A 17203-nucleotide genomic window follows, 5' to 3' on the forward strand; every position below is an offset into this window, starting at 1 on the left:
TCTCCACGATGTTGCCATAGAAGAGCGGAAGATCGACCGGTTCCTTGGAGGCCTGAGTCATCATCTCAGGTGCACTCTCAGCATGTTTGATTTTCCCAGACTTCCTGACGCTGGTGAACAGGGCCCTCATCGCCGGAAGGGAACACAAGCTCCTACACGACCACAAGCCAGCTGTTAACGACCACAAGCCCAAATTCGAGCCATAGAAGGATATGCAACCAGTGCAAAAGGCTCGTACTTGGCAACAGACTCAGGTGGTGTACAAACCAAATTGGCAGCAGAATGTCAACAAGACTACTACACAAGTCAAGAATGTCGTGACCAGCCCGGTGCGTGAAGACTGTCAGCACAACAATTCATGTTTCAGTTGTGGTCAAAGCGGACATTACGCCAGACAGTGTCCCAAGAACAACAAGCACGTAGCTCCCTTTCAGCCGCAAGTCAACTACATGGAGCCGTATTCCGCCCCAGATATGATTCAAGGGTAAATTCATCACATCTCTGCAGACGAAGCTCAAGAGGACCCCGGAAGTCGTCATTGGTATGTTTCTTGTTAATGACATACCCGCTGTAATCTTATTTGACTCTGGGGCTTCCCACTCTTTCATATCACGGAGTTTTGCTTCCCAAAACAATTGTACTTGCTCGATTTTGGGAAAGCACATGCTGGTACAATCCCCGGGATCCCTACTCAGAAGCAATCTCTTCTACCAAAATTTGGAAATTGACATCAAGGGCGTCAAGTTTCCAACTTCGTTGATAATCATCGATTCCAACAAATTGGACGTCATTATGGGCATGAATTGGTTAACTCAATATCATGTCTGCATCAGCTGTGCGACCAGAGAAGTTACCCTGAAAAATATGGAAGGTCGCACCACAAGTTTTATGCCCACAAGCGCATACCCACGAATGATATGGTTTTCGCAGCAATGGCAGAAGAAGTGGAATTAATTCCTGTGGTCAGTGAGTATCCAGATGTCTTTCCTGAAGAATTACCAGGCATGCCACTAGACCGAGAATTGGAGTTCGCAATTGACTTGGTACCTAGAACCACTCCAATACATAAGAAATATTATCGGATGCCTTCCTCGGAATTGGTGGAATTGAAGAAACAACTGGATGAGATGCTGCAGAAAGGATACATTCGTCCAAGCTCTTCACCATGGGGATCACCAGCAATCTTCGTGGACAAAAAGGATAGCAGTCTACGAATATGTGTAGACTACCGACAGCTGAATGACGTCACCATCAAAAACAAGTATCCACTGCGGAGGATCGACGATCTGTTCGATCAACTTAGTGGGGCCAAAGTATTCTCAAAAATTGATTTGAGGACTGGATATCATCAACTCAAGATAAAGAAGGAAGATATTCCTAAGACCGCCTTCACCACTCGATACGGCATTTATGAGTACACTGTTATGTCCTTCGGCCTCACCAACGCTCCTGCATTCTTTATGCATATGATGAACAAGGTGTTTATGGACTTCTTGGATAAATTTGTGGTGGTATTCATTAATGACATCCTCATTTACTCCAAGAGCAAGGACGAACACAAGGAGCATTTTCGAGCAGTTCTGCAAAGGCTTCACGACCATCAGCTTTATGCCAAATTCAGCAAATGTGAGTTCTCGCTCCAACAAGTGGGATTCCTCGGGCATGTCCTCTCGGCAGAAGGAATCTCAGTGGACCCAAGCAAGGTGAAGAATGTACTTGATTGGTCCGCACCCACCACAGTCTCAGAAATCCGGAGTTTCCTTGGACTAGCCGGATATTATCGCCGTTTTATTGAAGGCTTCTCGACAATCGCCAAGCCTATGACTGAGCTCCTGAAGAAGGATAAGAAGTTCGTATGGACTGAGGAATGCGAGCGGAGTTTCAACGAGTTAAAAATCAGGCTGACATCGGCACCAGTATTGACTCTTCCAGACATCTACCTCAGCTTTGATGTCTACTGTGACGCATCTAGAAGAGGACTGGGGTGCGTACTCATGCAAGATGGCAAAGTGGTGGCATATGCATCTCGACAACTGCGGCAACACGAAGGAAACTACCCTACTTATGATTTGGAATTAGCCACGGTGGTACACGCTTTGAAGATCTGGAGACACTATCTGATTGGAAAGAAGTGCCAGATATTCACCGATCATAAGAGTCTCAAGTATATATTCACTCAGTTCGATTTGAACCTTCGACAGCGAAGATGGCTCGAATTGGTTAAGGACTACGACCTCGGGATAAATTATCACCCGAGCAAAGCTAATGTGGTGGCTGACGCCCTCAGCCGCAAACCAGCCAACCTTAATGCTCTAATGGATTCCTTGCCTCCTGAGCTTTATGAAGAAATCATGCAGCTCAATTTGGTAATCACCGATGCCCGTCTTGCCAATATATTGGAAGTTTCCCCTACTCTCGAAGAAGAAATCCGCAGTGCTCAAGCGAATGATAAGATGTTAATTCAGAAGATGCACCAAGGGCATGCACCAAACTTCTCTATGGATCAGCAAGGTTCGCTAAGGTTCCGAGGAGGACTCTGCATACCCAACCAAGAAAGTCTGAAGAAGAAGATATTGGTAGAAGCGCATGAAGCACCATACTCAATTCATCCCGGTGGTACCAAAATGTATGTGGACCTTTGTCAGGTATTTTAATGGGATGGAATGAAGAAAGACATCGCATACTTTGTGGCCTGTTGTGACTATGCAATAAGGTAAAGGCGGAACACCAAAAACCCGTCGGACTCCTCCAACCTCTGCCAGTATCCCAATGGAAATGGGATGATATCTGCATGGACTTCATCACCGGACTACCAAGGTCTCATCGAGGAAACGACGCAATATGGGTCATAGTGGACACCTTAACAAAGGTGGCACACTTTCTTCCTATCTGTCGGTGTACTAAAGTAGGGGCACTCCTTTGCACCCCTTTACTTGTGCGCGGGCAGTCAGAGCCACAGGCCGAAGCCACACTCGGGAGGGCAAAGGAGAGAAGCCAAAGGCACAAGACAAACAAGGCAACGCCAAGGACTGAGACCACAGAGAGCAGATGGACGAAGCAGGTTCCCCCGGCAAGACCCTTGCCGGGGTGGCTCGCCCACACCAGCGGAGTGAGCCACCCTCGAACCCACGGTCTCCAACACCATCAACCACATTGGGCCAGGGCTCAGGAGGCACCTCCATGGTGGCATGCAGATCTTTGTGAAGACAAAGAATATTCGAGATCAGATAAGGGTTGGAAGGCAACGATCCTCGACAAGATCCTTGCCGAGAAAACCCACAAGACCCCCGGCAAGATCCTTGCCAGGGACGACAGCGCGCCACGGCAAGACCTTTGCCGGCCCACCCAGGAAGACCCTTGCCAAGGGCGTCAGCGGGGCCACTGCCAGGCCCTCACCCACCAAGTATCCACCGCCATTCACATGTAGCTGCCAGCCCAACAAGCTGGGCAGGCACCTGTGTGGCAACATGCAGCTTCCAGGCCAACTCAGCACATGCCTGTGTGGCGGCATGCAGATATTTGTGATCGCTCCACCACCATGCCACCTCAGCTGCTTGCCTGCCTACATGGCACCGCATGCATCGCTGGCCAGGGCACGTGTCGAAATGAGGATGAGCGGCGAGGGACGGGACGGGCCTTGCTCTCATCCCCGATAAAGCAAGAGGACACCTAAGCTACGCATTAAATGCGCCTTGTCCTGTAATGCGGGCGATAAGCTCATAGCACTGTAGGCCTTTCCACCTCCTGTGTGCCACTGTGGCAGCCCCTTTCGACTATAAAAGGAGGCCCATTGCATACTGGAGGGGGATTCGGCTCTTTTGAACCACACAGCCACCGTAGCTAGTTCAAGAGCTCAAGAACACTCAATACATCCACCAAAGTAGGACTAAGGTTTTACGCATCGTCGCGGCCCGAACCTGGGTAAACGATCCTTGTGCTGGTTACTAATCCTGCTCTTCTCACAATCCCGCGCCCGACAACCGCAGAAGGGATCCTTGTGATCCCATAGGTGTCGTTTCCCACCGACATCTTTGGCGCGCCAAGTAGGGGGCGCAATGAATCTGGTCTAGTAGTTGGCCTAGCAATTCTTCATGGCCATGGCTCCTAAGAAGAAGACGACCACGGTGATCAGTTCGTCCAGGACCGAACTGCCAGTACCGGTGCGGACCATAGCGGGCCAGTCGCTGAGAGAACCCATGGCGCGGCCCGCGAACGTCCACATCACCCTGGCAGTCTAGGCCTGGTGAGCGGCGTTGTTTGTACGGCAGGCAACGAGCCACACGTCGCGGGCTCCAGAGCAGGGTCGGGCCCCCCGCAGGTACCGCGGGGCCCTCCAGGGGCGTCGTCGTGCCGCCAAACAGCGACGCGGTGACCTCCAAGATGCCCACACCGGCGCCCACGGCGCGCTCTTCTCAGGTCGTGCGCGATGAGCAGCGCCGCCATGCTGGTGACCCTGGGCACCGCCTTGGGAAGAGTCCCATGCGCCCTTCACATGATGAGGAGGGCCAGCATGCATGCCGAGGTGCTGGCGGAGGTGGCAGACGGCTGTGGTGCCATGATGGGGCTCCTTCTAACGCGGTTAGAAGTCGAAGCGCGTCGCGGTCCACACAGCTTTCCCTGCTGCCCACGCCAGCGGAAGACCTAGCACGCGCACAGCTGCTCCTCGACTTTCCTCCCGCTGCGGAGAAGCTTGACGAATGGAGGGCCACCGCCCGGACCCTCGTAGGCATCGCTAACAACGACGAGTTGCGGCCGGCGGGACCCGTGGGCCGTCGCTCCGTCGAGGCGCCGCACGCTAGCGGAGGACGGGCCGGAGGCGATGCGGCCACGGTGCACTCCCCTCCTCCATACTGGCCACCGCGGGTGTCAGTCCATCGCAATGATGCTCGTGATGATATCTCCATAGCTCGTCCGACCCGTGAACCCACGGCGACCAACGTCAAGTTCTTCGGGAGCAAGCTCATGAAGACGCTCGAACCTCCATCGAGCGCCGGCGTGACGCGCGCCACCATTCGGACAGGCGGATAGGGCCCACTATGGACCACCCAGCACCGAGAGGCTATGGTGGCCTACCCTACGCGGTGGGTTGTTCGGCCTTCACCCGTGAGCTGCGGCAGTTCCAGTGGCCCTGCCACCGCACGTTCAAGCCCGACGTTGGCGAGAAGTACAACGACAAGACTCACCCGTCGGAATTCCTCAGCATCTACACCATCGTGATGCAAGCTGCTGGGGCCCGCGGCGATAAGGTGCTTGCCAATTAATTTCCATTGGCCCTCAAGCCCAATGTTATGTCATGGTTGATGCACTTACCGGTGGACTACATTTCTTCCTGGGCGGATCTGTGTCATGAGTTTATTGACGCCTTTACCGGAGGCCACCAAGCTCATGGCCAGGCGAGTGATTTGCATATCATCCCCTATAAGGAAGGAGAAAACTTGCGCAAGTACATCCAGAGGTTCAGCCGAGTGCAGTACAACATCCCCGACGTTCATCCTGCTGCCGTGATCAGTGCATTCCATCATAATGTGCGCAATCGTAAGATGCGTGAGGAGCTGGCAATGAACAAGGTCAAGGATGTGGCCAAAATTTATGTTCTAGCCAATCGGTGCGCTCATGCTGAAGAGGGAAGGAAGTACCCCGGCGAAGACGCCGGCGCGAAAACCGACTCCACGGATGATACCGCCACCCCGGCAAAGAAGGGTCGGCACCGTAACAGGAAGCGCAAGGGCAAGACCGTGCTTGCCGTCGAGGGGTCTGACGATACCGGCGCCACCAAGAAACCCAAGGCGAGTGACCCCGGCAAGGAGGTTGCCAGGTGTGTCGCTTGTCGGGCCTTGGCGGCTGCCGATAAGCCAGGGGGCCCCGGCAAGCAGTATTGCAAGATCCACTGCACCAAGGGCCATGACCTCCAGAACTGCCGGCAAGTGGAGCTGCTCGCCGAGAAGCAGAAAGCCGAGTATGAGCGGTGGGACAAGGAGAAGGGCCAAGAGGGTGCCGAGGGATCCGGCAAGAAGCTTGGCGGCCAAGGAGGCCGCCGCGGCAAAGATAATCAGCAGGAGAGGCCCGCCCGGGGCCGCGACAAGAAGCAGGAAGATGATGATCACGACGAGGACGATGAGTCCGGCAATCATGAGTTCCAGAAGGCCACAGAAGCCATATGCGTCGTTGGTGGCGCCTCGCTGCATACATCCCCCCGCCAGCTCAAGAAGTGGGCACATGAGATCATAGCGGCAAAGCCATCGTTTGACGCACGGAAGCCACTGAAGTGGTCCGGCACGCCTATCATCTTCGACACGGAGGACCATCCTGACCGCACTATTGCGGTCGCGTGCTTTCCGTTGTTGGTTTCACCAACAATTCGCAACCTCAAGGTGACAAAGATGCTGGTTGACTGCGGGGCCGGTCTGAACTTGATCTTTCCTGTTGTGATTAAGAGGCTGCAGATCCATGATGGAGACCTCGAGGAGACGGGCATGTTCCAACGGGTCAACCCGGGGAGGAGCCAGCCGAAGGGAAAGGTCACGCTACCCGTGACATTCGGGGGCGAGCTGAACTACAGGACGGAGAGGATTGTCTTTGATGTGGCCGAGATCCCCTTGCCCTACAACGGGATCCTCGGCTGCCCGGCACTAGCCAAGTTCATGGCAGCTTCACATTATGCCTACAATACACTGAAGATGCCCAGGCTGATGAACATCATCACCATCCCCTCCGACAAGAAAGATGCCTTGATTTGCGCCGACCAACTCTACCGGGAGGCAATCGCAGCAGCTGCCACCAAAGCACCTGCTCCTGCCGATGGATTCCCGAGAGGGAAAAAGACCGGTGAGACCCCTCGCACCCACTCCGGCAAGCGCCCCTCTTCGGGGTGTTGTGCTCCCATTGAGACAGTGCCAGAGAGCTCCACCGGCAAGAGCAAGAAGTCCAGAGCTGCACCACCAGAGACCAAGAAGGTGCCCATCAAGGAGGATGGCACGGGGGGAGCTTTTACCATAAGCTCCACCCTCGACAGCAAATAGGAAAGCGAGCTCATCACTTTCCTGCGGGCAAATGTCGATGTGTTTGCATGGCAATCCTCCGACATCCCCGGCGTTCCCAGGGAAGTGATTGAGCGCCATCTTGCTGTCTATCCTCATGCGTGGCCCGTCAAGCAGAAGGTCAGGAAGCAAGCTCTAGAGAGGCAGGAGTTCATCACAGAGGAGATCAGAAAACTAGAGGCGGCAAACTTGGTAAGGGGGGTGCTCCATCCGACGTGGTTGGCCAACCCGGTAGTGCTGCACAAGGCAAACCGGAAGTGGAGACTGTGTATTGATTACACATACATCAATAAAGCTTGTCCAAAGGATCCCTTCCCGTTACCGCGCATCGACCAGATTGTTGACTCCACGGATGGGTGTGACCTGTTATCATTCCTCGACGCCTACTCAGGGTACCACCAGCTTCATGACAAAACAAGACAAGGAGAAGACAGTGTTCATCACCCCATGTGGTACATATTGCTTTTTACGGATGCCTTTCGGGTTAAAGAGTGATGGCTCAACCTTTGCAAGAGCAATCCAAATTGGTTTTGAGCCCCAGCTACATAGAAATATGGAAGCTTATATGGATGACATAGTGGTCAAAACCAAGGACAAAGCAACACTTGTGCAAGATCTGGAGGAAACATTTGTGAACCTGCGCAAGATCAACCTCAAGCTGAACCCTGAGAAGTGTGTCTTCGGTGCCCCGTCCGGCAAGCTTCTCGGGTTCTTTCTGTCGCAGTGCAGGATTGAAGCAAACCTAGATAAGATCAAGGCCATCGAGCACATTGAGGCACCTAGACGGATCAAAGACGTGCGTCGGCTCACTGGCTGCATTGCCGCTATGAGCAGATTCATCTCCAAGTCCACGGGGCATGCCCTTCCTTTTTTCAAGATCCTAAAGAAGACGGGCCCAATGGAGTGGACCCCGGAGGCCAAGGCAACGCTGCAGGATCTGAAGAAGTACCTCTCCTCTACCCCAGTGCTGGTTGCGCCCAAACCACAAGAGTCGCTGCTGTTGTACCTAGCGGCAACGAATTAGGTGGTTAGCGCCGCACTAGTGGTGTAGAGAGAGGTCGGCAAAGAGACAGCGGCAGCGGCAAAGTCAACGGATGGCGAACCGGAACCCTCCTCGGCAGGGCCCGGTCTCGGAAGGAGGGAGCAGGAATGGAGAGAAGTAGGTGACGAAGGATTGAGGGGCACCGTTCCTCCCGCTCTCCTCCTTATAAAGAGGCGGGGGCGGGGCTCGGCGGCCCCTCTCGGCCAATCCGATTCGTTGAAGTGACAACGGGCGGGGCCATTGACCGCCCTCCCCGCCCAATTGAAGGAGCATGGGAATCGACCCACGCGCGCGCACGTCTTCCCATATCCCGCAGGACTGTCATTCACTCTGCGTCATGCATGCGGCGTACGTGGCGCAGGAGACGGGGTAATGGGACGCGTGGAGCGATGGTTCCCAGGTAAGGACAGTAAATCAGCGGCGGCCCCGCGGTCTCGAAGGGACGCGCAAGCCGCCTCTTTACTGTTCACCGCAAGATGACGCAAGCATGCTTCGATCACCCACGTGTGCACGACCCCCACATCACACATTCAATGCAGATCAAGGGGAAGCGCGGCGGACGGAAAGTTACTGCGGTGCCCGCCTGCCCGCGCACCATTTTGGGCCTGGCCCAACAACGCGTTGCGTCGATGTGTGGCCCAGGCCCGGGGGCTCCTGTCGGTGTACTAAAGTAGGGGCACTCCTTTGTACCCATTTACTTGTGCGCGGGCAGTCAGAGCCATAGGCCGAAGCCACACTCAGTAGGGCAAAGGAGAGAAGCCGAAGGCACAAGACAAACAAGGCAACGCCAAGGAGTGAGACCATATAGAGCAGATGGACGAAGCAGGTTCCCCCAGCAAGACCCTTGCCGGGGCAGCCTCAGCAGCCCCGGCAAGCCCCTTGCCGGGGCAGCTCGCCCACACCAGCGGAGTGAGCCACCCTCGAACCCACGGTTTCCAACACCATCAACCACGTTGGGCCAGGGCTCGGGAGGCACCTCCATGGTGGCATGCAGATCTTTGTGAAGACAAAGAAAATTCCAGATCAGATAAGGGTTGGAAGGCAACGATCCTCGACAAGATCCTTGCCGAGAAAACCCAAAAGACCCCCGGCAAGATCCTTGCCGGGGATGACAGCGCGCCACGGCAAGACCCTTGCCGGGCCACCCGGCAAGACCCTTGCCGGGCCACCCGGCAAGACTCTTGCCGGGCCATCCGGTGAGACCCTTGCCAAGGGCGTCAGCGGGGCCACTGCCAGGCCCGCACCCACCAAGTCTCCACCGCCGTTCACATGTAGCTGCCAGCCCAACCAGCTGGGCAGGCACCTGCGTGGCAACATGCAGCTTCCAGGCCAACTCAGCACACGCCTGCATGGCGGCATGCAGATCTTCATGATGGCTCCACCACCGCGCCACCTCAGCTGCTTGCCTGCTTACATGGCGCTGCATGCATCACTGGCCATGGCGCGTGTCGAAATGAGGAGGAGCGGTGACGGACAGGATGGGCCTCGCTCCCGTCCCTGATAAAGCAAGAGGACACCTAAGCTGCGCATTAAATGCGCCTTGTCCTGTAATACGGGCGATAAGCTCGTAGCACTGTAGGCCTTTCCACCTCCTGTGTGCCACTGTAGCAGCCCCTTACGGCCATAAAAGGAGGCCCATGGCGTACTGGAGGGGGATTCAGCTCTTTTGAACCACACGGCCACCGTAGCTAGTTCAAGAGCTCAATACATCCACCAAAGTAGGACTAGGGTTTTACGCATCCTCGCGGCCCGAACCTGGGTAAACGATCGTTGTGCTGGTTACTAATCCTGCTCTTCTCACAATCCCGCGCCCCGTAACCACAGAAGGGATCCTCGTGATCCCATAGGTGTCGTTTCCCACCGACACTATCCGGACCACATACCATGCAAATCAACTCGCACAGATGTATGTGTTAAGAATCGTCAGTCTGCATGGAGTACCCAAGACGATCACCTCCGACAGGGGATCTCTCTTCACCTCCGCATTTTGGTCCCGACTACATCAAGCCTTGGGGACCGCTTTGAAATACAGCACGGCCTATCATCCTCAAACAGATGGACAGACTGAACGAGTAAATCAAATACTCGAAGATATGCTCAGGGAATGTACATTGGCCCAAGGAACCAAGTGGGAAGGCTGTATGCCCTACACCGATTTTTCCTACAACAACAGTTTCCAGGCCAGCTTAAAGATGTCACTCTATGAAGCCCTATATGGCCGGAAATGCTACACTCCATTAAACTGGTCTCAAACCAGAGACAGCCGCATTTTCGGGACTGATTTAATGCTTGAAGCGGAGAAGCAAGTCAAGGAATCTGCGACAGACTGCAATTGGCCAAATCTCGACAGAGGAGCTACTATGATGACAAACATCATCAGATCAGCTTCGAACCCGGAGAACACGTATATCTCTGAGTCACCCCTATGAAAGGAGTCAAGAGGTTTCAGACCCGTGAAAAGTTGGCACCCAGATATATCGGTCCATTCCCCGTTGTGGCCAAAGTCGGTACGGTTGCATATCAGTTGGAATTGCCACCGGAACTGTTAGAAGTACACAACGTGTTTCACATATCACAGCTAAGAAGATGTATCTCGCCACCGGAGAGAAGGACTGATAAGGCAGAGATAGAATTGGCCAAGGATTTGACTTATGAGGAAAAGCCAATCAGAATATTGGATCAGACAGAAAGGTCACCCGCATCAAAGAAATAAGGTTTTACAGGGTTCAGTGGGAGCACCACATCGAAGGTGAAGCGACCTAGGAAAGAGAGGAATTTTTAAGGACTGCATACCCAGAATGGTTTTCCCAAGCAACCGAATCTTGAGGATGAGATTCATCTTAAGTGGGGGAGGTTTGTGACATCCTGGATTTTGCCTTCTCTGTTTTTCCGGACTTTCCTTCTCTCTCTTTTCCAGACTTGGTTTTTATCGTGGTTTTTGCCCTGATTTGAATTGGAGTTTGAATCATTTCAAATGGACTTGTCACTTGGGCATATCCTTGACTTTCAGCCAAGTGGCCTATCTACTTTATTCCTCTGATCAATCCTCAAAATAATCAAATGAATATTTTTCATAAAAGAAAAATATTCATTTCTCTCTATCAAACTCACTTCAGAAACTTGTGCTCCAAAGCAACCTCAATTTTTCTTGCTCGGGAAAATCTGAGATAATTCCTAAATATTCTTAGCACCTTGGCACACCTTCCCATGCAAAAATATTGCACCACTTTTTGGAATATTTTTGCTGTAGAAAATCATTTCTATTCTGACCCAAAACTCCAGTTTGTACAGCAAGTACAATTTTTCTTGAGCTTTTAGCCTTGATCTTTCTTGAGCTTAAACACCCTCCTAAGATCTCCTAAACCCCAGGAGATCAGCCCTAATGGCCTTCTAGAAGGTGGCCAAACTTGGCGACCAAGTTTCTGGACAGAAACTTGTCAGCTTAGTGGACTCAAGTCTGGTCGGCCTAGGCATGAACCATCACCTCTCCTAGACTAAACACTGCACGGTCGAGCGCGTAGACAAGGTTTGGTTGCTCCTGTGCGTCGTTTTGACCATGCGAGCTTGGTGACCGCGTGTGGACACGGCGCCTGGCAGCGTCTCGACGTGCTCTAGCTGGCGCCTTGCTCTTTGTTTCGCGCGTGCTCGTTCCAGCGCTTGCCGCCGACTGCCACACCGCGCCACAAGCCCCGACCCATCACCCTTGACTGCTCCCTGGCGCTCTCCGACGCTGGAGCCGCCGCAGCAAGCACGGGCACGTCACGGCCAAAATGCCACAGTGCGCCCGTGCGCTTGTCCTCTTCCCCAACCGCCTCCTGTGCTCGTCTGCGAGCGTGGGCAAGCTCCTGTGTTGACGCTGAGCCTTTGCCCCCTTGCCTTGGAGCTTCTCATCGTCGTACACGGCGTGTCCAGAGAGCTTCAGCAGCGACACGTCCCCCCCTTGCTCCGGCTATATATAGTGCTCCCCTCCTCGGTTTCTAGCCAAGCACCAATCCACACCACCTCCACAAACACGTAGACGAGCAGAAGCTCGTTCGGGCAGGCCTCGGGCCATCGCCCCGACCAGAGGACTTCGGCGATCCCCGCAGTCCAGCCGCCGCTCTTTGGTGCCTTTCGAGCTCAAGCAGCTGCTTGGGCGGGGCATTGGGGATCTGCTGGTGCTACCTGGACACCACTGAACCCTCGGAGCCGCCTCTAGCCGTCGTCTTCAACCACTTCGGCGAAACCCGTCCGCCACCGTAGCTTGCGAGCTCAACTGCGAGCAGCTCCGTCCTCCCCAAGCCAAGCTATGGGTACGGGCAGGTGCGCCTCGAGCCCCACTTCAATCCTATCCCTCTAGCCTAGCCCCAAACCCCCTCGTCGCCAGTGTGAGCTCTGGTGAAGTCTCGCCTCTCTCTGATCTCACGCACGCCCTCTCTCTCCTGACGCGCGGGACCCAACTGTCGATCTCACCACTCGTGCCCGAAGCGGTACGAGTGGAGGTGTATTTCTGTTTTACGCCTTCGACGTCGCCCCCCCCCCCAGGATTTCTGTTTAATTCAAATATTATTCAGAAATTTGATTGAACTTTGACCAGCCACCATTTCTAAACCATAAGTCCAAATGATTTGATTCTTTTTGCATTGTGTTTGTTTCAGAAAGGTCTAGCGGCACACCAGAAGGTGGATTTTTCCTTGCTACCTAGAATTTCTGGTGATTTTCAGAATGTGTTTTGACAAATATTTTTGTGGTTTAAATTCTTTTTCAGAAGGAGAAGCTTGTCTTGAAGCAAACCAAGAGGGGTGTGATCCTCCTCTACACTAAGGCAAGCCACACCAGCATTTGGATGGTGTTATTTCAATATCTATGATTTTCTACTTGAATATGAGTTCTTATTTGAAATTAAAATTTGATAAATAACTTTGGTTATTTGCTAGTTACTTTATTATGCTTGATATGCTTGTTTCATTTACTGGTTGAATGCATGAACTTGTTTGGTTAAGTAGAGTAAGATTTTGCACTATACATATTTCTATGGAAATTAATGTTAGTTATTTTACTAAATGATGGTTTCATTTAAATAAAGAACAAATAACAATATTGCTTGACAAATAAAAATGAGTTATAACCAGAAAAGTTTTGGTTCTAGGAATTGCAAGATGCATATATTGTTAAGTTTGATCCATGAATATGAGTTGTTTTCTTTGTATGACGAGTAGTTGCATGATTCTTTTTGGGTTATATCATGTTGATGATAAAAAGTTTTTATCAAAGCTAAACCTGATTAAGTTCAACTTGAATACGATGTTGATCACATCATGGTGCCACTGAATCGGGTTTTAATTCAGTGCGACCACATTTCCCTTATGGGAAGGTCTTGATTCGGTCCTTTGTTGTGGCTCTCACTGGTGCCTCCCGCGAGGGAAGGTTATGTGCGTGCATACCCTGGCCCGGTAGGCAGACATAACCTTGTGTGCTCGTTTTTGTTTTTATGGTACCTTGTCCCCGTTTGGGACCGTTTTGCCACGAAGGTGGCCGTTGTTGTCTTTGGTAGATACGGGGCCACTCAAGACCTAGCCCTGAGGGGGAGTTGGTCGGAGTGGCCGGGAAGAGTGCATGACAAAGGGAGGGTTTCGTTGGAATGCTTTGGTCCACCCGAATGGGAATGCGAGGCCAGGTGTTCCGAATGTGGGTAAAGTGCGCTACCTCTGCAGAGTGTAATTAATCTATCGATAGTCGCGTCCTCGATTATGGGCATAACTCGGTAGTAAGTCACACCATGGATCAACCTTTCTAATAAATCTTGCAAACTAAGTGAGCGTTATGATGCATCGGTTCGTGGCGAAGCATGAACACTTGAGGTGTTCATGAGTGATCGGTTTCAGGTGTGACCCAGGTATGGTCACCATTTGATTACGAGGTAACCATCTGGTAAGCGAGCCCGTGGACTCATTGCATGAAACGTTTTTTTCCTTTGGTAGTAGTTTTGCATTGTATTAATCTGATTAAATATCATGATATTGTTTGTCATCATGCTTATGTTTGTTGTGAGCTTGCAAGTATATTCAATGTACTGACCTGGCGTGTTATGCCAGTTTTCAGGCAAGTCAGTTCGCATCGAAGCGCATCTTGTGTCTAGGCCGTGTTCCCGTTGGTGTCCCTGTGCTATGGAGTTCCACTTCGTCGTTCTTCCGCTGCCGCGTAGCTCGTGTGATCGAGGCCCCGTCATGTTCATTAAATAATGTACATACTGTCCAGCAGCACCGTGTGTGCCGCTTGGCCTCGAATCTCGATGTAATATCAGACCTATGTAATCCTCTAGCATCAATAAAGTGGTTGTTTCTATACCGTGTTGTTGTGTATTGCCAGAAGACTTGATCTCTGGGCTGGCAATGCAAGGTAAACCGGTTGCTCTGAGCCGGGGTGCCACATTGCCGTCCTATGCTAGTTAATTCTTGTTCCTATAAATTATGTGTTCACAAAAATCCCTAGGCATATGAAGTGGGTTAGATTCAATTGTGCTAGTCATATTCTTCATGATGCTCTCTTTATGTTTCAATTTTTTTCTTTTATGTGAGCATCATTGAAATCATCATGCCTAGCTAAAAGGCATTAAAGAAAAGTGCTTGTTGAGAGACAATCCAATATTTACCCTTACTGTTTTTGTGTGTTTACATGATTAATATACTGTATTAATCATGTTTTATAGCTTTTTGTTTCAATAAAGTGCCAAGTATGACCTTTGGGAAGACATGGGTGAAGTCTTTGCAATCTTGCTGTAAAAAACAGAAACTTTGCACTCACGAGAATAGATGCCATTTTTTACTGGAGAGTGATTTTAGGTTGATTCTTTTTGAAGATGATTAATAGACAAATTTCTCACGTCCACAAATTTAGTTCATAATTTTTGGGTAGCATAAGTATGGTTTATATTCAGATCATTACAGACTGTTCTGTTTCTGACAGATTCTGTTTTCATTGCATACTTTGCTTGTTTTCTAGTTTCTATGACTTATATTTCTCAATATAAATTGTATAAATGATATGGTACAGTAGGCATTGTGTCAGAACTATTATGAAACTTGTCTTTGACAGTACCAGAGTGAATGGTTTACTCTTTATCATAGTAACCTATCTCACGAAGTTCCGTTAAGTTTTATCTGATTGAAGTTTTCAAGCTTTGGGTGAGATATCGATATGAGGAGAATAAGGAGTGGAAAGACCCTAAGCTTGGGGATGCCCAAGGCACCCCAAGGTAATATTCAAGGAAGACTCAAGCGCCTAAGCTTGGGGATGCCCCGGAAGGCATCCCCTCTTTCGTCTTCAAAACTATTGGTATACCTTACTCGGAGCTATATTTTTATTCGTCACATGATATGTGTTTTGCTTGGAGCGTATTTTCAATTTTACTTGCTGTTTGAATAAAATCATTGTATCTGAAATCTTGAATAAAAAAGAATCCTCCCATGGCTAGTTTTAATTATTTGACTACTCAGTGTTCTTCACTTATATCTTTTGGAGTAGTTTGTCATTTGCTCATGTGCTTCATGTATATCCTATGAGTAAATGGTTGAATGAATTGAATATCATAAATCTTAATTTATATACGTTTCATATGCTTATAACATGGGGAGTAATGACTTCACACATAATAAGTATAGGTAGTAAACTCATTGAAAGTTAGCAAACACAGAATTGGTCACTTGAACAATTCATGAAAGAATATTGAAGGAAGAGAGATTTCACATATAAATATACTATCTTGGACATCTTTTGTAATTGTGAGCACTCATTAAAATATGGCATGCTAAAAAGTTGATGTTGGACAAGGAAGACAACTTAATGGGTTATGTTTTCCTATATCCGAAACATTATATTGTCTTGGATCATCCAACATGTTGGGCTTGCCTTTCCCTCTCATGCTAGCCAAACACTTTGCACCAAGTAGGAATACTACTTGTGCTTCCAAACATCCCTTAAACTAGTTTTGCCATGAGAGTCCACCATACCTACCTAAGGATTGAGTAAGATCCTTCAAGTAAATTGTCATCGGTGCATGCAATAAAAATTGCTCTCTAAATATGTATGATCTATTAGTGCGAAGAAAATAAGCTTTATACGAACTTGTGATAGGGAAGAAATAAAAGCAACGTACTGCATAATAAAGGTCTTTATTACATGTGGCAATATAAAGTGACGTTCTTTTGCATTAAGATTTTGTGCATCCAACCATAAAAGTGCATGATAACCTCTGCTTCCCTCTGCGAAGGGCCTATCTTTTACTTTTATCTTCTACCCTTATACAAGAGTCATGGTGATCACCACCTTTCCTTTTTACACTTTTTCCTTTGGCAAGCACTTTGTGTTGGAGCGATTCGGATATATATATCCACTTGGATGTAGGTTTTCATAAATTATTATTGTTGACATTACCCTTGAGGTAAAAGGTTGGGAGGCGAAACTATGAGCCCATATATTTCTTTGTGTCCGATTAAAACTTTGAACCCATAAATATCACGTGAGTGTTAGCAATTGTGAAATATTAAATGATAGTTGAGTATGTGGAGTTTGCTAAATCAAAGCTCTGACATAGACCCTTCTTGAAAATAAGATGAATTGCAATTGTTTGATGACTGAGGATATAGTTTGTTAGTTTCAAGAAAGTTTATGATCTATACTTTAACATGTGAATAGCTTGTTACTTGATCATGAAAAGTTTTGTGAGATGAGCTACTATTATGACATATAATGATGCTAGAAAAGGTGATTGAAATTATCATTGATCAAACTTATGCATTTGCTAGCATTCACACTTCATAATTTTTTATCATTTATGTACTAGAGGACGAGCAGGAATTAACCTTGGGGATGCTAATACGTCTCCAACGTATCTATAATTTATGAAGTATTGATGCCATGTTTACAATAGTTTTATATGATTTTGGTATGATTTGATTAGAACTAACCCGGACTGACGTTGTTTTTAGCAAAACTACTGTGGTGTTGTGCAGAAATAAAAGTTCTTGGAACGCGCTGAAAATCAACAGAGATTTTTTCTGAAAATATGAAAAATACTGGAACAAAAATCTACTGGAGGGGAGTCCCATGGGCCCCACGAGGGTGGGGGCGCGCCCCTGCCTCGTGG

This window comes from Triticum dicoccoides, chromosome 5B (genome assembly GCF_002162155.2).
Source record: "Triticum dicoccoides isolate Atlit2015 ecotype Zavitan chromosome 5B, WEW_v2.0, whole genome shotgun sequence".
Classification (NCBI taxonomy): Eukaryota; Viridiplantae; Streptophyta; class Magnoliopsida; order Poales; family Poaceae; genus Triticum; species Triticum dicoccoides.